General features: G+C 53.1%; 1 protein-coding gene and 2 non-coding genes across 3 annotated transcripts in view; 1 reads left to right on the top strand and 2 right to left on the bottom strand.

The window, feature by feature from the left end:
* Nucleotides 1-19,193, top strand: part of LOC141978795 (uncharacterized) — a 203,698-nt gene that overhangs the window by 137,768 nt on the left and 46,737 nt on the right. The window lies entirely within an intron of this gene.
* On the bottom strand, nt 1,545-1,616 carry TRNAC-GCA (transfer RNA cysteine (anticodon GCA)). Its single transcript has one exon. It is a non-coding gene; the product is annotated as a tRNA-Cys (tRNA).
* On the bottom strand, nt 12,401-12,472 carry TRNAE-UUC (transfer RNA glutamic acid (anticodon UUC)). Its single transcript has one exon. It is a non-coding gene; the product is annotated as a tRNA-Glu (tRNA).

Genomic DNA, 19,193 nt, shown 5'->3' with positions numbered 1-19,193 from the left:
GCCTAACGGCAGCATGGGGGACACATTCCCTGCTCTAAGGGCCAAACCCTCTGTCCTGGAGGTTGCTGGTTCTTAGGGGTCACTTTGCAGCAGGGCCAGTTTCTCTATGTGGGGGAGAGAGAGGGCCTGCCCTGGACTCAGTGTGCAGAGATACACTTGGCCCTCTCCCCGGCATTGACTGGCTGGAGCTGCCACCCCCTGCTGAAAGGGAACGGCGCTGGGGGGCGCTGTGAGTCGCTCAACACCTCACCCCGGTGGAAGAAGTGAGGGGGGGGGGGCTCCAGGTGTTTCTAGGATCTGCTATTTCCACCTGCCTGTAAAGTCCAGCTTTCCCCAGCACCTTCACTGCAGTGCACTTGGGTCACTGTTTCCATGGCTGACAGCAAAGAATCGCTCCCAGTTTCCCTTCTCTCTGCAGCACGATTAGCCTGTGTTGGTGGTTAATGAGGTGGATCTAGTTGTCGATGGTTATTCATTCTCCATCTGGACAATTCACACAGTCCCTTTCCTGCTCAAATCCCCAGCACCTCACTGATCCCGGTAGCAGGGGTTGGGTTTTCCCTGAGGCCCTGAGATTCTCAGCGTCCTTTTTTCCCTCCACCTGGAGTGAACTCAGCTTTTCCCCCATCCCAGCCTTTCCATGAAAATAACAACAGCAGCATAAAGAAAGCGGGGAGGGAACATCTCCCGGCCAGGGCTGGAGGTGCCCAGGGCCCCCTGCTTTTCCATTGTTTCCATCGCAGCAGACGAGGAGGGTTCCTTGGAATTTGACACCCTGCTTTGCACAAGGGACAGAGAAAGATCTTGATGTTCCTGCGTCTGCGCAAAGAAAATTGTCCTTCTGTGTGACAGAGAGGCAGGAAATGGCTGTTTCTACCCAAGCGATCAGTGAGACCAGAAAGTGACGCTGTGCAAGTAACGATCTGGTCCTACACTGACTCTGCGGTTACTTAGAGGCAGCCACAACCAGCTCTGTGGTTGGGAACCTTCCAGAGACGCTGCGGGTGATCATGAGCTCGAAGCACGTTCCCTTTCAACAGCTGCCATTGGAAGGCATCTGACAGTCACAAGGAACAACGATCTGTGTGAAAGGAAGGTGGCCATTTATTCGAGCCCCAATGTATATTGTGTACACAAAAAGAGGATCGAATGTGTAACAGGTAGTTTGGTAAATCGTGGTTATTTTATTTTTGGAGCAGACTCCTGTCCACCTCCAGTAGAGTTCTCAGTCCCAATGGCAACTTACTTACCGAATGTAACACAAACTAGTCCATTCCTCCCAAGGGGATGGGGTTCTTGTTCTTCCACACAATGGAGACCAAGGACCTGCAAATGTGCCTTCATGTGTCTTTGTTTCATTGACGAAAACATAAACTAGACACTCAGAGGAGTGGAACTGATTTCAGCTGAGGGACCTCTTTGCTAGGTTTCTATGCATTTGCACAGGAAAACACCTAGTGTTTCCATTCATCCCTGTTCAGTGGAGCTCCCAAACATAATGGGGATGGATAGGCCCTTATTTTTGTTAAGGGAACAGGTTTGTAAGGGGGCACTTGGATTTGAACCAAGGACCACTTGAGCTGCAGTCAAACACTCAACCACTGAGCTACCCCCCCATAGCAATTGTATAGGGGAGTTAGTGATCTTAAGGACCTTAAAGGACAGGCCCTGCCTCAGAGAGCTCCTTTTCCATTCCCAGACCATGGATGGTTTTAAAAATGGGGTCTGATTAAACTTTATCTATACATGTAGACCCCACAGCTTGCCCACCCACCGACACAGTTTCTCCCACTGACATACCTACCCTCTCTCGGGGAAGTGGATTAACTACACGGATGGGACAGCTCTCTCCCATCCCCTTAGAGCATCTTCATTAGTTATGAATAAGTAGGAAATAACCGACTGAATGGACAGCAACCAATTGATCAAATATTGCTGAGCCTGCATTCAATATGGGTAACTGGTCATATCGGGCTGCATTAGGAGGAGCGTTGCCAGCAGATGGAGGGCAGTGATTATTCCCCTCTATTCGGCACTGGTGAGGCCACATCTGGAGCATTGCACCCAGTTTTCAGGGCCCCCTCCCACTACAGAAGCAAATTGGAGAGAGTCCAGGGAAAGGCAACAAAAATGATTACGGGGCTGGGGCCCATGACTTACGAGGAGAGGCTGAGGGAGCTGGGATTATTTAGTCTGCGGAAGAGAAGAATGAGGGGGGATTTGATAGCTGCTTTCAACTACCTGAAAGGGGGTTCCAAAGAGGATGGATCTAGACTGTTCTCAGTGGTAGCAGATGACAGAACAAGGAGTGATGGTCTCAAGTTGCAGTGGGGGAGGTTTAGGTTGGATATTAGGAAACACTATTTCCCTAGGAGGGTGGTGAAACACTGGAATGGGTTCCCTAGGGAGGTGAGGAATCTCCTTCCTTTGAGGTTTTTAAGGCCTGGCTTGACAAAGCCCTGGCTGGGATGATTTAGTTGGGGATTGGTCCTGCTTTGAGCAGGGGGTTGGACTCGACACCTCCTGAGGTCCCTTCCAACCCTGATCGAGGGTTAGAATAACATTTTCCAACCAACCATCAGTTGAGCTAAGTGCAAATCCCTGTCGTAATCCCCCTCTGTCCAGTAGTCCCAGGGCACGTTGCAAGCTTTGGATTCGAGACACTGAGTCAGCTTCCTGCAATGAGTTTCAGCTTTCCCAGAGGTAATTTGTGAGGGCTCGCCATTTAAGGACGTTCTTCTTTAATTTCCACCTATTCAATCCAAATGAGTTTGAAATTACCCATAGCAACATTCTTTCACGTACTTTCGTGAACTGAGAACAGTTAGGAAATCTTGTACTGAGAGACCAGTCGGTGGGGAACAGAGCGATAGTCATTTGTAAACCAGTTGCATTAAGAACCACAGGTGTCTGGATGGGGGTAGACCACCATGGGGATGGGGGTGTCACAGACAATTTGGAGGGAGGGGGCGGAGTAGAGGGTGGAAGAGGTTGAATTAGGGTACATTTTCCCTTGGCCCCGAAAGGGGCAGCATCACATGCCCAATTAAAAGGGGGTGTCAGGCCTGAAGAATTTACAATATCCACCAAAATAACAGGAACAAGAAGACAAACACAGAACACAATGTGTTGTTGCGACAGGGGACCCAGGGCGTTCTGGGTTTTCTTCCACTGGTGCCAGCTTGCCCCGAAAGTGTCTGAAAAAGAAAATAAACATTCCCCAGCCCCTGGGTGGGGACAGATGATTGCTTAAAAATGCCCCTTTCTTTTCACAATTTTTTTGGCTGAGTGCAGGAAAACGGAAGAATTACCTTTATATTTTGTTTGTTTGTTTTGTACAAAGGATACTTGCTGCATAGCTAGGCAGAGGAGGGCTGTCTATGTGAACACGGTCTGTTCCTGAAGTCTTTGCCCCAGCTCATCTCTAGACGTGAGGGGGGAGGTCATTCAGACCCTCCTTACACTTGGTATTTAAAAACTCCTTATTGTCCCTACCTCTGCTGGCCTTAGATTTCTCCTCCTGTCCCTTCTTAGGAAGCTCAGATGAGGTGGCCAAGTGGTTAAAGTGGTGGGCTGCTAATCTTTGTGCTTTGCACACATGGGTTTGAATCCCGTCCTCATCGTGTGCATTTTGTCTTCTCCCCTCCTTCACAAACAACCATCTCCCCTTTGGTACAAGCCACATTGCTTCCTGCAAACAAAAACCTTCTCAGGAACTCAGCCCTCCCTTGCTTTCAAAAAACCATGTTGAAATCCCAGATTTCTCAAATTGTTCTTTGTTTCTTAATTTTTATCTCAAAAGCTAACAGCCTCATAATCTCCCCCAAACACACTGGGACCTGCCCAAATAATTAAAGTGCCCCTGTTCTCAGCAAGGCCACGACAGTGACCCACAGCTAGAGTGTCTAGGCCAAGCTGTTCTGAAGGAGGCAACTCAAAGATTTTCTCTCTGCTTCCCTTGGCGCGGTCTGACTGGGAAAACAAAATTGAAAATTTTCTGCTGGGAAACCAATTCTAGTCTGTTTGGCGACTTTGATTTGAATGGATTATTATTATTCTCTTCTGATCTCTGAATTATTTCTGTTCATTCTTTGTCCTCCAGATGCGTTGCCAGATGTTGAGTTGTGGGGGAGAGAGGCCAAGTCATACCGTCTCTTCCCCTCTTCCAACTTGCTAGGAAGTTCCTCTGCCTTGATGTGAGTCAAGCAGTGTCCATTGTCTCCGGGCTGTCTCAGAGAAGTCCGCATTGTACACGGTTCCTGGGAGAGTCCTTGGGAGCGTGGATACCTTTACTGGGCCAGCAGCGAGTCTGGCTTCTCCAGCGTCTCACCGGAAAGGCTGGTGGTGGCCATTTCCCAGCCTCGTCACATATTTCAGTAACGCACCCAGAGCAAAACTCCACCACTTCCCAGACACGGCTAGCACACACCATCCACCCAGGTATTAGCCTTCAACAGATCACGACTTTTACAATGATAGCTCGCCAGGCCGACTCTGTACAAATCCTACCTTAATTCTATGAGAGTGGTGACTATGGGGCTTCCAGGGTGCTGCTTTGAGCACAGCCTGCCACCCCTGGGCTGACACTGCAATGGAGACGTCCCCGTAGAGTCCCTCTCTCCCGGGACAAAGATGGCAGCAGGGCTGGCCTGGGTCACCTGACGTGGGCTCCTGGAGCTCAAGCCGTGGGGCTGAAAAGTGGGGTGCAGATATCGGTGTTCATGCTGAAGTCTGGGTTCGGAAACCCTACCCCCTCGTGGGGTCTCAGAGGTTGGGCTCAAGCCCATCTGTCTCCACTGTCATTTTATAGCCCTGCAGCCCCAGCCCCAGAAGCCTGAGTCAGCTGCCCCGGGCTCTGAGACAGGTGCCCTGGGTGTTTTAATCGCTTTGCAGACATAACGTTAGGATACGTCTACAGTGCAATGAATCACCCACGGCTGGCCCATGTCACATTAATCCAGGACAGCGGCTTGGGCTGTAAAGTTGCAGTGTACGTGTCTCGGCTCAGGCTCAGGACCCTGCTCTAGGAGCCCAGAAGGTTGGGCGGGAGTTTGGCAAGTGAAAAAGGTAAAACCGCAGTGAAGTATTCCCCTGGACCCAATGACATGTCTCCATTTCTCTGTCTGCTTTGGGGCAGGGACAAAAACAGGTCCCGCTGCATTCGTTATTTCAAAGGGAGGTTTAGGATTTTCATTCTCAGACACGGTGCACAAAGCAGGACTCCACCCTCGGCGTAAACTGAATGAGCCGCCCACAGATTCTGGCAGCCCCAATGAGCCACTTGGTGGGAGAGCTCGGACCTGCCCCTGTCCCGGAGGGAGGGGGTCATCTGCGAGGGGACTGCACCACTGACCTATCAGCCCTTCACACCCAAACTTTCAGTCACTCTATTATCAGTGCCTGTGAGTGTAATTTAAACAAGAAGAACGGCTACACTGGGCTAGACCAAAGGTCCGTCTAACTCTGTTATTTGTCTTCTGATAGCAGCCAGTACCAGGTGCCTTAAAAGCCACTATTGGGAGTTGAACCCAGGATCTCCTGTTTACGAGACAGGTGCTTTAAACCAGCTCATCCATGGTGCCTTCCTCTGGCTAACACATGGTGTCTGCCCACACCCGACTCCCTGCCAACCCGCACTGGGCCCTGACAAGCCTTTCTTGTGTTTCGATTCTGTAAAGCAGAGAAGCAGGTGAAGTTTTACTCCCAAGGTGTGTGTGTGATTCTTTGGACAGGTCTATCCTACAAAATTAAGTCAGTGTAAAGACATTACTTTGGGGTGTAAAACATTTACCTTCCCTGAGCAATGCAGTTATATCAACCTAATCCCGGTGTAGATAGCACTGGGTTAACAGGAGGACTTCTTCCCACCCCACTCTGCCTCTTCGGCTGAGGCCTGCTGGTCCACCTTTCACTCCCTCCTCTCTCCCCGAGGCCTCCTTGCCTGCTGCTCATTACTCTCCACCCCCTACCCCAAGGTCTGCCCGCCACCCACACCTCTCTGACCCCTCCCCTGAGACCCACCACGGCCGCCACTCCCATCTCTCAGCCCCACCCATGAGACCCACCCAGCCTGCCACCCATGCCTCTCTGTCCCCTCCCCGACCTCCCCTGCCCTGCCCACCACTCGCACCTCTGTGCCCCTCCCCTGAGGCCCCTGCCCTGTCTGCTGCTCGAACCTCTCTGCCCCTCCCCTGAGACCCACCCTGCCCACCTCTTCCTTCATGCCGCTGTTGTTATTCCATGACACATTAAAGATGGAATGAAAAGCTGAGTTTGCTCCAGGGTGAGGAAAGGAAGGAGACACCAACCCCCTGGCAAAGCTCTGTGCCCCACAGAAAACCTGCCCCCTGCTATTACAGTCACTGATGTACTGGGGATATGACGGGAAAGGGACTGTCTGAATTATCGAGGCAGGAATTTTACAACAATCTACAGCAACGTCATTGGCCACAGACCCACTCTCCTCATGCTCCAGCCAGAAGGGAAACCAGCAGGAATTCTTGTTCAGCCCTGGGCACACTTACACAACCGCCCAGCAGTGAGTGTGTTGTGGACGCTGGTCTGAGGAAACAATTGGAAACGATCACTCAGTGAGAACAGAACTAGAGTGTCGTGAGAGCGCTGTATAAAGCAAGTAGTTGTGGCTGAGTGGTTAAGGTGGTGGACTCGAAATCCCTTGGGGGGGGCGGGGTCTCCCTGTGCAGGTTTGAATCCTGCCAACTACGGAGGAAGTTGTGGCTCTTTAGTTTCAGTGCCTGAGCATCCTTGGCCCCAGTGGGAGCCAGGCTACGTCTACACGACAGAGTTATGCTGCTTTAGTTAAAGCGTTTTAATTAAGCCGCTGTTGCATGTCCACACTAGGCTGCTTGTGTCACCGGAGCGCATCCAGGCTAGCAGCTCTTGGATCGCCCCAGAGAGCAGTGCATTGTGGGTCGCTATCCCACTGTGCAACTGGCCGCAGGGTGCTGTGAGAAGGCCTTGCAATGCCTCGTGGGCCGGTACAGCATCACGAGAGGCAGGTTTCTCTATCCCATTGTTCCGTGGGCATCCGACTCGATTGCCAGCTGATTTTCAACTGCAGTGTGCATGGCGGGCAGAGAGTGTGTGTGTGTTGGGGAGAGACAGTGTGTGTGTTCGGGGAGCGTGTGTGTTGCGGAAGAGTGAGTGTGTCGGCACGCTGTCCCTAAGTTCAGACAGCTGCTGGAAGCAGGCAGTCCTGAGTCAGGGGGAGGGGGACACCCCAGTCCTGAGTCAGGGGGAGGGGGACAGCCCCGACATCAGCCCCCACTTCCCGCACTGGCTCAGCACAGCCCAGCAGTCTCTGTCACATACACTCACACACACGCTCCTGCCTGCCTGGCTGTGTGTCGGGGTGCAGGAACACGGGGGTTTAGAGGGCCACAGGCCCAGCACTTTTTACCAGCCGTAAGGGTGGACAACGGAGGGGGGAACACGGTGGAGTCTTGGGGGGGAAGAGGCGTTCTGTGGCTGTGGCCTCGGGGGGAGGGGTGTGGCGAGGCATCGGGGAGAAGGGGCGGAGTGAGTGAGGGGCCTTGGGGAAAGGGGTGTCATGGGGGCACCACAGTTCAGACGCCGGTGGCCCCCCCCCCCCCGTAAGGAAGATTCTCCCGCTGTTATTAGTGCTGGTTAAGAAGAGGGGAAAGTATCTGCATCTACCAGCCTTTTATGGCTGTACAAGAATCAGGGACAATACAGAGGGACCCACCTGCAAGTGCCAAATGGCTGGACTGGCTAATGCAACCTGCAGAAGTCCATGGCACACTGGGATATAGAGTCGAGTGTACATCACCATCATTATTGCAAAGGGATAATGATAGGAAGGTTCACAATTGACGAAGTAGTTACATGCAGAGCTCATTGGCTATTCCTGCTCATTAGCGTCACTGTGGACTGAGCCTTTCCCCCTCTCTGTCTCCCTTCTCAAAGATCAGAAGTACCTCGAGCAGGGATGTGGCTCCTTCATACACCCGCTTAGATTTCAGGATGCTGGGAAGGTGTTTGGAGACTATGCGAAAATCAGAGCTCTGTCCAGTGACGAATAGCCAACTGTGGGCATGTTCCCACCTTAAATCCCAGGCTTTATACCCTTTAAAACAAAGAGACTTGAGCAAATAATTTAATTTTTTGCTTGCTACCGAGCCAAACCGAAATGATAACAACAATAATATCTCCGGTTGACTCAAGGTGCATTTTTTGGAGAAAGTTCCCTGAAAAAGCCTAGCATCGGCTGGAAACTGTCACTTCCCTCATGGTCTTGTGGTTAGAATGGGTTCCATTCCCGGTCAGGGAAACTTTTCATCAACACATATCGAAACAAGCAAGCTTTTCTAGACCCTCAGAGCAGAAATTAGGCACGTTCCCAATGTGGATGGTTTATACAAATAGAGCTGTGCGAATCATTTGTTGTTTTGCTTTCTAGCGAGACAAACCAATAACATCATCACCATCCTCATCATCATTCACGTAGACCCCAGATGTAGACCCTGAAACATGTAGACCCTGAAACATCATTCACGTAGACCCTGAAACAAAGCTAAAAAAAATTTCACTTTCCTCAAACCAAAATATTTCAGTAAATAAAATAGTCATCCAGAAAACGGTTCGCCCAGGGCTATAGACAAGTCTTTGGAATTAACCGTCTGGAGAGAAGGCTCATTAGCCTCTTAATTGTGGGTTAAGTGGCCGATCGATTTCTAGCCCTCTGTCCAAATGCCCAAAGTGGTGTGCTTGTTTCACACAAAAATAAATGATGTTGAAACCTAACGCTGCGATCACGACACGGCATTGTGATTGTAAGGAAAGGAGAAAATTTCGACGGAGTTCAACAGAAGGAAGGTTTTCTCATCGGCTTCTAGCAAATGCTCAAAGTGCTGACGGTTCTCGGAACTTCCAGACATATCGGCCAGAATTTTCCAAAGGTCTGGCACTGGCCCCCACCTCTAGAGCCAGATTTTCCAAAGGTCTCAACACACTGAGTGCTGAGCTACCTTGAAAAATAGCTGGTTCAGATCGTGGGTGCTGGACGATATGGTTCACGGTGCAGGAGTCTGAGGTTCACCGTTACCTTCTCATAAAGCTGGACGTCTGGATTCTGCCCAGCCCTGGTGCACGTCTTTTCTTCACATAATAAGTCAGCGGTAAGACGGGAACACCTCGCTCAAGGGACTCCAGGAAACCTGCAAATTGCTCTCAGGGTGATTGTGTATAAAAATGAACTATGCTGTAGAGGGGCCCTAGAATTGGTTAGAAATATGGCCTCTTGGCCTCCCCAAACAGCTCATAACACTAAAGAAAACAAGGCGTGTTAAACGCATGCTTTTGTGGTGTCTGAGTGGTCTAAGGCACCAGACCTCGAACTTTCTTTTCTCCTCACTTGGGTGTTCTGGAGGCTTGGGTTCAAATCCCACATCTGAAAAGCGACAGTCTTTCAACCCCCAGCAGCGTGTGTGTAGACGTGGGATCGTTTCAACTCAAGAACTAGCACTAAGGGATAATAAATTTACCACTGAAGTGAAAAATGCACTGAGGTGATGGATTACGGGGTTTGTAGAAACAAGCTGGGAAAAACCAGCCAAATAAATGTGACTGCACAAACTTCCCACCTGAGAGACTTGTTGCCGGATTTCTACTGCATTCATAGCCAGAGTCACTTCAAAACTAGCCCCAGAGTAGGCCACTCTGTTTATTGAACCAAAGATGGTTTATTAACACATTGCTCTATACCTTTGAAAAGCATCACTATCTGGAGTATAATTCGATGGTGGATGTGAGCAGCTTTGCCATTTTCTTTTTGTAGCCGGCACCTGCCCACCTCCAGTCTTGTTTTCAGTCACATACCAAGGCAACGTACTTACCAAATGTCACACAAACTTGTCCATTCCTCCCCGTAGTCAATCTATCTCCAGAATGTCAGAACGAGGCAGAGCACTGGGAAAGTATCACAAGAAGATCCAATTAAAAACTTGCGTCAATCAAAGCTGAGATGCAGACACAGCCTATGGTACAGCTGGTGAAGTCCCAGGGACACACTCCCGCTAGGGCTGGTTCTGAAATAACCGCAGAAGCAGATCAAAGAGAAGGAGCCCATGTGGGAGGTATGGGCAGCTGCCTTCTGAGTGCATCACTCCCCTGGGAGGTGTTACACAAAACACAGCACTTCCCCTCTGGGAGAGAAACAAACTCTCTCCCCACCAGTCACTGTACTTTCCATGGGGCCGTTTGTCCTGAGGGACCTGGATCTCTCGGGCTAGTCCATGGTGACTCACAAAGAGCCATTTGGGGAGCAGGAGTCATCCCAATGGAAATCTCGTCACTTCTTTCTCCGTGTCACCTTCTTAGCCCTGGCTTTGGGTGCTTTGGATTCGGCTTTAGCCTTTTTCTCTCCCTTCTTTACTTTAGGTGGGATCTTGACCACCACCTGGGTCTTGGCAGCTTAGAACTTTTGAGGGCTTTTCCCTGCATTTTTTGGTCCTGCTGCAGACACCACCATCTAACGACTATTCCTGGAAATGGGATGGTGGCATTTCCGGGGATCCTGGCAGCTCTAACCAGCTTCTAGGTGGCTATTTTCCTTCTCAAAGCCACTGGCTTCTTCTCATGCCTTGTCCTGGGAGCCCAGATGTTGTCTAAATGTGAAGGAGCCAAGATGCTGGTGTCCTTTCCCTCACCAAGGAGTCTTTGCTCATCAGAGTCCTGAACTCCAGCTGGATGTGGTTCTTGTTCTTCTACACAGCATAGGCCCTGGAGAACTGGGATCTGCAAATGTGCATTCATATTATACTTTTGTTTAATTGATGAAAACATAAACTAGACACTTAGAGGATGGGAACTGATTTCAGCTGCTGGACGGGTTAGCTGGGTTTTTATTCTTTTGCACAGGAAAACGCTGAGCGTTCAAATTCATTTCAAGGATCCCGATTCAGTGGAACTCCTGCACATACTGGAAATTGATACAAATATGTTTTCATTTAAAAAAGGCTTCTAAAGGGGTACGTGGATGTAAACAAAGGACGATTTGAGCTGCAGTCAAACACGCTACCACTGAGCTATACCCCCATGACATTTGCATAAGCAAGTCAGTGATCTTAAGGATTTTGAAGGACAGGCCCTGCTCACAGAGCTCCTCTTCCACTCCCAGACCACAGTGGTTTAATACTGGGGTTCGATTAAGCTTTAAAGATGCATGTAGACACCCCAGTCTGCACCCCCACGGAGACAGCTTCTCCCACTGACATTGCTACCGCCTCTCCGGGGGGTGGATAAACTACAGGGAGGGGACAGCTCTCGCCCATCCCCTTAGAGCATCTTCATTAACGAGCCGCAGCAGTGCAGAGGCATTCGTGCGGCTGTGCCACGGCAGCATTTCGAATGTCGCCTTGCCTCAGAGGAAGACCAGACTGGCTCCATTTGGCACCTCGGATGGCAAGACGCCCACACTGACTGCTGTGCGGTTGTGTAAGTGTGGCCATGGCTGAACCGCAAGAATCCCTGCCCGTTTCCCTGCCGGCTGGAGCACGAGGAGAGCGTGTCTGTGGTTGAGGACGTTGCTGTAGATTGTCCATTCCCTGCCTTGACAATTCAGACGGTCCCTGTCCCCAACGTACCCCCAGCACCTCTGTGATCCCAACAGCAGGTTTCCTCTGGGGCACTGAGATTTTGGGGGGAGTTGGTGGCTCCTTTCCTTCCTCGCCCTGGAGGAAACTCCGCTTTTTATTCCATCCTTGATGATTCATGGAATAACAAGAGCGGCATGAAGAAAGAGGAGAGGGAACGTCTCACGGCCGGGGGGAAGGTGGCCGCGTCCCCTCTGTCTGGCCATTGCCGGAGAGAAGGTTTCACTGGAATTGAATGCCCTGGCTCAGAGGAGAGACACAGGAAGATTTTGCTGTTCATGGAGCCACACAAAGGAAATGTTTCTCTGTGTGGAAATGAGGAGGGAAATGAAACACCCACATGGTGGCACCTCAGGCATAAGGGAACCCTGTAGGATTGGACTAGGATACGTTCTCAAGCAGCATGTTTCTTACTTTGCCCATCTGTCAATTTTGATTATTATGGATGGAAATATTTTGCCATCGGGTTGTGTGTTTACACCAAAACTGACAATTACCAACAAATACGTCGTTCTTCCGAGCCTGCCTAGTCTGCAGTTGGGGGGTTTTGAGGGACACAGTCACTCTCCCCAGGCCCCAGGCCAGGCCTGTGCTCTCCATGCTGCCCACTTCCCACCCTGCTGGGATCCTTCCCTCATCCTCCCCCCCCGCCCCGAGAACTCTGCCCCCCAGCCCCGTTTCTGGGATCCTCTCCCCTCCCCTGCTGGCAGGCTCCCGCCCCGTTCCTTTCTTTTCCGGCCTCCCCTCTGAGCAAAAGCTCTGCCCTCTTCCCACACCGGGAATTGAACCCGGGCCGCCTGGGTGAAAACCAGGAATCCTGACCACTAGACCACATGGGACTGGCCCTGCTGGGCTTCTCTAAGCCAACCCCTCGTGAGAGCAGCAGTGCCGCCCAGCGGGGCCTGCGCCCAGGGCTGCACGAACCCTCCGGGTGCTGAGGTTTCCCCTCTCTCCATTCCCGGTGCCTGTGATCAGGAACCACAGATCGGGGCTCTCAGGTGCTGCACAGACCGGGACTGAGATTAGGACCCCCTCTTGTGCAAGGTGCTGTACAAACCCTGGCCAACACTGGGACACCCGGGAGGTTCCCCTCAATTTCCCTCAGCCTCTGCTGCCCAACTTCTTCTGACCCCCCGCAATAAACCCACCTTTCCAAACAGTCCTTCTTCCCCTGCCCCCTCTCTTGGCTTGCACACCCCGGGCCCATCTGCTCCTGCCCCCTAGGTGAAGAAGCGATGGAGGCAACTTCAGCCACTGGAGACAGCCCCAGCCAGCGCTGGAGCCCGCCCCGGGGTGCTCTTTGCAAGACGCAGGAAGGGGGAGTGGTGGGTGCTGGGCAGAAGGAGGCAGGAGCCCGTTGAACAAAGCCCAGACGCCGGGGGCGGGGCAGCTCCTGGGGGCGGGGCCTGGAGGAGACCGGGGGCGGGGCAGTGCCTGGGGGCGGGGCTCGGGCCCAGACCAGACGCCGCTGCTGCCCCCGTGGGACCTGGGAGCCGGGGCTGGGCAGCTGCGGCTCCCCCCTGGGGTCCCTGCTGGGGGGCCCGTCATTAACCCCTCCGTGCCCGGCCGGGGGGGGGTTCTCCAGCTGGAACCAGCCCCCTGGGCAGCCCGGGCTCTGCCCGCCCCCAGCCGGAGCCCCCCAGTGAGCGGGAGACCCCGGGGGGGGCAGGAAAGTGACTTTCTGCCCCCCGGACCCAGGGAGGAGCCTCGGAGCTGCCTCAGCCCCAGCGGAGCCGCCGCCAGGATCTGCCCCCGCTACGGCTGGGATGGGCAGGGGCAGAGACTGGGGCCCTGCAGGGGGGGGTCCCCTGTGGGGTGGGGGTATCTCGCAGGGAGGGGAAGGTCGGGGGCGGGGTTTGAACTGTCTCTGTGCAGCCAGGAAATTCCCGGGGGAGAAGTGGGGGGCGGGGGAAGGGGGGGAGTTAATTGGATCCTGTCCCTGTTTGTGCCCCTTGCCTCTCACCCCCGATACAAATTCTCCCTAGTTCTTACCCTTTTCATTATCACACGTGGCTGTAAAATCCAGGGAGATCCCCCCCCCTTCCCCTCAACTGATCCGCTCTCTCGTCTCTCCTGATTCCCCCCCACCCCCGGTCTCTCCCTCCTTCTCAAATGTCCATTTAAAATCTCCTCCCATGGGGGGATTTCCCCCCCCCCCCCGCAGTTTTATCCGCAGCGATTTGTCCCGGTGTCGGTGGGAAATTGTTGCCCGGAGCCATCCCCCAACCTGGGTGCCCCCGGCGTGGGGGTGGGAGGAGACGCCGGGTCTCTGCTCGGGAAGGGAGAAGCAAGTGTCCCCCATGGGGACTGCCCGGACCCCGGTTTCCCAATCCCAGCTGCTGTCCCCTACCTACCAACACAGTTGCCCCCAGCCCTCAGTTGCCCCCCACCTGCTCATCCCCCACTGCAACCCCTTTCCCTCATCCAGGGAGCCTTCCCCCTCCTTTGCCCTCTTCAATCAGCTCCTCAGAGGGCTCCCTGCTGCCCATCTGAACGGGGGCAGTTGGGGGGGGCATCACTTTCTGTTTCTGTGTTGGACAGTCACATAAAATCCAGCCCAACCGTCCCCCTTTTCCACCAGTTAGTTAATAGCAATATAAAATCCCCTCCGGTCTTGGTGTTTTTCTCTGGTGTTATCCATTTCCTAGTTTGTGACAATTTTTCCCGGCAGATCTCAAAGGTTGATAGAAAATATCCGAAACGTTTGCCCCACTTTTCCTCTAGTTGTCTATTTCTAATTGAATATGCCCTGAGATTTTCTTACTATTTGATCATTCGAGAGACAGGGAAAATCTCACATTTACACCTTTTCTCAGATTCTTGAACATGGATCTAAAACGTTTGCCAATGTTGCCCATTTCCGCTGTGTTGATTTACCAAATATTGATGGGAAATACACTCAGCTTTTACCTGATATCGACAACTGATAGAAAATCCCTCCGATTTCCACCCTTTCTCTTTCATTTCTGAACACTGATCTCAAAATTCAGGTTTTGCCTCTATGTCGTTATCAAATGTCAATTAAAAATCCTCTCGGGTTTGGGGCTCTTCCCCATGTCTCTAAATCCCAGCAACTTCTCCTTCCTTGGGGGGAACCTGTCGCCCTGAGTCCTTCTCCATCCTGGAGGTTGCAGGGGGATAAATTGCCCAGTGATCATCTTTCCCTTCTCCTTTGAGAATCATTTGTTCCCCCCTTTATCTCTGTTAAAAACCTTTACTGATGAAAGAGATCAGCCATGTATTCAATACCCATTAAAGCCAGAGGCCTCCCCCTGTTTGGGGGATCGGTGGTTCCCAGCTGGTAACAGGAGAGTTGGCTGGACCCTTTTCTTTTCCCCAGTGGGCATGGGATGGGGAGGTCCCTCTGAGTGCAGCGTGGGTCCAGAAGTATCCCAAACCCCATGACAAAGGGTCTCTGTGAGGGGTTGCTTCCCGCAGTGCTAAGATGCAGCCACCTCTGGGGTGGATCCATGGTGGCCATTATTTGCTGATGACAGGGCATGGAAATTTCTTACCTATTTTGGCCCCTCCAGGCCGTCCATTCTCCTGTTAAATAAGCATCCCCCCGGGCTCTGCTTGTGTGACTGGCCGTCAAGGGGTGGTGATAACTTTCTATCCACTTATTAGACACTGTGAGGGAACACTGTTGCTGGGGGTGGGGGATGTCTGTGTGGGGAGATTGCAGCGGGAGCTGAAGGGGCATTGTGGTAGGGGGAGGCCTCTGGGTGGCTGGGCAGGGGGGACCCTAGTCAGGTTGGTGGGTTCTGGAGGGTGTGGGGTTTCAGGGGGTGGTTGTGATGTGCCCAGCCCTGAGGCTATGGGTCCTGGGGGTGAGTATTGCGGTGGGCCTGTTGGCTGCAGACCAGTGGGGGTGGGGGTCTCTTGGGGAGGTGGGGCAGGGGATTAGATGGTACCTGGTGCTGTGCCAGGGGCTCTGTGTGGGATTGCCCAGCTGGCTCCTGGGATCATTGCCATGCCCGGTGCACAGAGCTGTGCGGGGGGGATCCCCGGCGCGAGGTCAAGGGATGCCAGGCAAGCAGTGTGAGGGGTCCTGCTGTAAAGCATCAGGTGGTCCAGCCGGGGGTGGGGGGGTCCCAGGCAAATGGCCTTGCAGATCCTGCTGGAGGGCAGGCAGGGGTCCGAGGCAGGCAGTGGGGGACTGAATTCCCAGAGGGGGGCCCCCTTGGGGTGGTTCCTGGCTGCTGGGGGCTCTTGGTGGGGGGAATTTTGGGATTCCCAACCTGGCAGTAACAGTCTGGTGGGGGGTTCTGTTGGCCAGTGGGGCTCTGAGGGGTATCTGGGGTCCCTGGCCAGGGACTCTGGGGGCTGGGTCCCAGGGAATATCTGGTGGGACCCTGGCTGGGGGGGTCTGGGCTCTGGCTACTGGGGGCCCTGGATGGAGGCTCTGGGGGCTGCTACTAACCATGCCACTTATCTCTGATCACCTTGTGCCAGAACCCTGGCTCCAAGCACTGCCCGGCGGCATTCCCCGGCCACGCCCAGTCACCGTGATAACTTTCTATCCACTTCTCAAACACTGTGAGGTGAAATCACAGGTTTTGATTTTCTCCCCCCTTGAAAACTGCAGGAAATTCTGGTTCCATTGGGAAAATTCATGACGCCCAGTCCTTGTCCTAGATCTGGGGGGGTGAGGGAGGTGGGAAGGGGGTTAGCACTGCCACACAATGGTCTCTTCCACAGCGTTCTGGACTCATTCTTTCTGAAATCTGGTTTCATTGAGACCATCGTGACTCCAGTCACTGCATGGAAAGACAAGGAGGGACTCCAGAAGAACAGTTGGGCAAATGAGATTAGCAATTCTCCCTGTGAGGAGCGGCTCTCATTAGCTGCTCTCCCCAGAGAGCTAAGGGAGGGAAGGCTGCTCAAAGGCTCTGTCCCTCTCTGCTCAGGATATTGGGGTTCAGCTTCCTGGTCAGACCCTGCAGCCTCCATTGAGATCTGGGAGAGCAGGCTGAGCAGCTGCTGCTCCCCCACCAGGGCTTCTGTGCTGGGAAGTGACCTTAATTAAAGCTTCTTCTCTGCTGAGCCCAGGTGAGGACTTTCTCCAGCTGGTTCTGGCCCCCTGGGGCAGCCCTGGGCCTTGCTAATACTAAATTCTCAGCCAGAGATTCCAGGTAACTGAAAGAAATGAAGGGAAAATGCTGGGGTCTGGCCTTAAAATGACTCTACACAAACAGCCCCTCCTCCCCCAGTCATTTCTCGTCCCATTAGCAATTGCAGGATCAAATCCAGCCATGGGGGAGCAACCAACCCAGGAATGGGATTTTCCTACCAGATGGGCAGGGAGAGGGGACAGGGCAAAGGAGATAGGAGACAGAGACTGAAAGGGGCCGTGGGAGAGAAGAGTTTCAAGAGAGATTTCCAGATCGCTAATCTGCCCAGACAGAGGTAACGCTGCACCCTAGTTAATATCACTTTCATGTGGAACAAGACGAGGATCAGAGAGAGGAAAAGCCAGTTCCTGACCCCACATCCCTCCTGCTGGGGTGTGGCTGCCCTGGGGTCAGTGTCCGAGGGAATCCTCGAAAGGGACTCTTTTGGTTCTGCTCTTTTACAGCATTGTGTTCAGAGACTTTGTTGAGGAGTGGTGGGGAGGGAGAAGGGAGGCTTAGAAATGTGTCTGTGGGCTTAGCCTGGCAGGAGGGGCCAGGTCTCTGCTGTAATGAAGAGAATATCAAGCATTTTCCCAGCACGGCAGACTGTAGGATGTCTGTCTGTGGGGAAAGGGTCTGGGGGAAGCGTAATGTGAAATGAACTGAATCCTGGTCTGAAACCTCCACAACGGCCCTTCTCGCCCTGCCAGGCTGCAGAACGACGTCCATGTTTCGCTCCAGTTCATCCCGTCCTCCCATGGGACAGGGGAGAGAAATGGCTGCAGAGGATCCAGGTCATGTAGAGATTATCGGGGGGTTGCTGGTGTGGTCCTGCAGGAGGAGAGGGACAGCAAATACGCCGGAGAGGGGAAGGTTTGCACTGTCTGGTTTGGAGGTTGGAGCGGGGCAGGAAATGCACAGGGTGGAGAAAGGGAGGAGGCCAGGGGGTGGCAGACCTGCTGGGAGTTGTTTAATAAGTGGCCTAGATTCGAGGAACAGAGCCATGAGGTTCGGAGGTGGAAATGCTCTAATTTGTGGAACAGAAAATAACCCACCAACATGGGGCTAGGAAAACTGACCAGACTCCCAGTGCTGGAGCCTGACCCGACTAACCAGTGAGATATGAAGGGGGTACCCACCCATCAGGCTTAGGGGAGATTCCCCTCCCTTCAGATCCAGCTCCTCACAAGGAGGAGGGTGTTGGGCTTCCTACAAGAGATCTCTCCCTAGACCCTGCTCGTGGCTCCATCTCCTGTATCAGGCTGTGGCCAGCAGGTGTGTGATGGATCTGCTGGGAGAGAGGAGGGGCTCTCTCTTCGTCCCTCACCCTGGTGTTTCCTGGATGCTCTGAGCGGGGTGGGGGTGGGACTTTGTTGACTGCGATCCACCCAGAGTTTCCGTTTGATTGGCTCCTCTCCCCCACGAATAGTGGGGCTGTGAGTGGGGCAGCAGGTCCTAAGTGAAGGGGCCGGTGACCTTCGAGGAGTTGGCTGTGTATTTCACCAGGGAAGAGGGGGCTCTGGTGGACCCCGCTCAGAGAGCCCTCTACAGAGACGTCATGCAGGAGACCTATGAGACTGTGACCTCGCTGGGTAAGGGTTCCCGTCCCCTCGGTTCTTGGAGGGGGAAATGAAGAGATGAGGTTCACCCCACCCCTGCAATGCCACCTCTGCTCTGCCCTGTTCCAGCATCACCCCAGCGTGCCAGTGACACACACACGACCAGAGACCCTCCCCGGCTGCAGAACACTGTGGGAAGAGAGCACAGGGGCAGTACCGCACAGGGTCCAATATCTCCTGTTTGCACAAGTAAAACTGGGGGGGTTAGGTCCAGCATAACGAACAGAAGCTTCCTACCCCTGGCCTTCTCTCAAACCCTGAGCCTTCTCCACCCAAACGAGGATGTGCTTGGGGTGTAAGAAGCAGGCTGCTGAAGTCAGGGCTGCTGGTCCAGGGTTACTGATCACACAGACACTCGGGGCGTCCTTGAATGCTGGCTGGGGGAATCCAGACAAGGGAGCTCCAGCAGCAGAACATTGAATCTCACCCAGGATTACAGATGACACAACTCCTCACTGGTCTGGATTGCACCCCAGCATGGGAAAATGGCCCAGGTTGGTAGTGGAACTTCCTGAAACGTGGAGGGTGTTGCTCCCCCATTCCCATGTATAATAGCCACAATCTCTCTCTTCTGCAGACTCCTTGGATTTTGGGCTCCATCATTCCTGAAGTCACATGACCTGATTCTTATGTTTCACATTCTGCTTTTCCAGACTAATTAGAGTCTGTTGCTCCTGAATTGTAGCTTCTAATTTCCCAGTGTTCTCCACACCCAGGGACTTTCATACTCTTTCCCATTACGGTGGACTCACTAGATTCCCTAGTACATAAGAACGTCCACACTGGGTCAGACCAAAGGTCCATCTAGCCCAGTATCCCGTCTTCCA

The sequence above is a fragment of the Natator depressus genome, chromosome 28 (assembly GCF_965152275.1).
Source record: "Natator depressus isolate rNatDep1 chromosome 28, rNatDep2.hap1, whole genome shotgun sequence".
Taxonomy (NCBI): domain Eukaryota; kingdom Metazoa; phylum Chordata; order Testudines; family Cheloniidae; genus Natator; species Natator depressus.
Note: the sequence above shows the minus strand (reverse complement) of the source record. Positions and strands in the feature narration are given on the sequence as shown.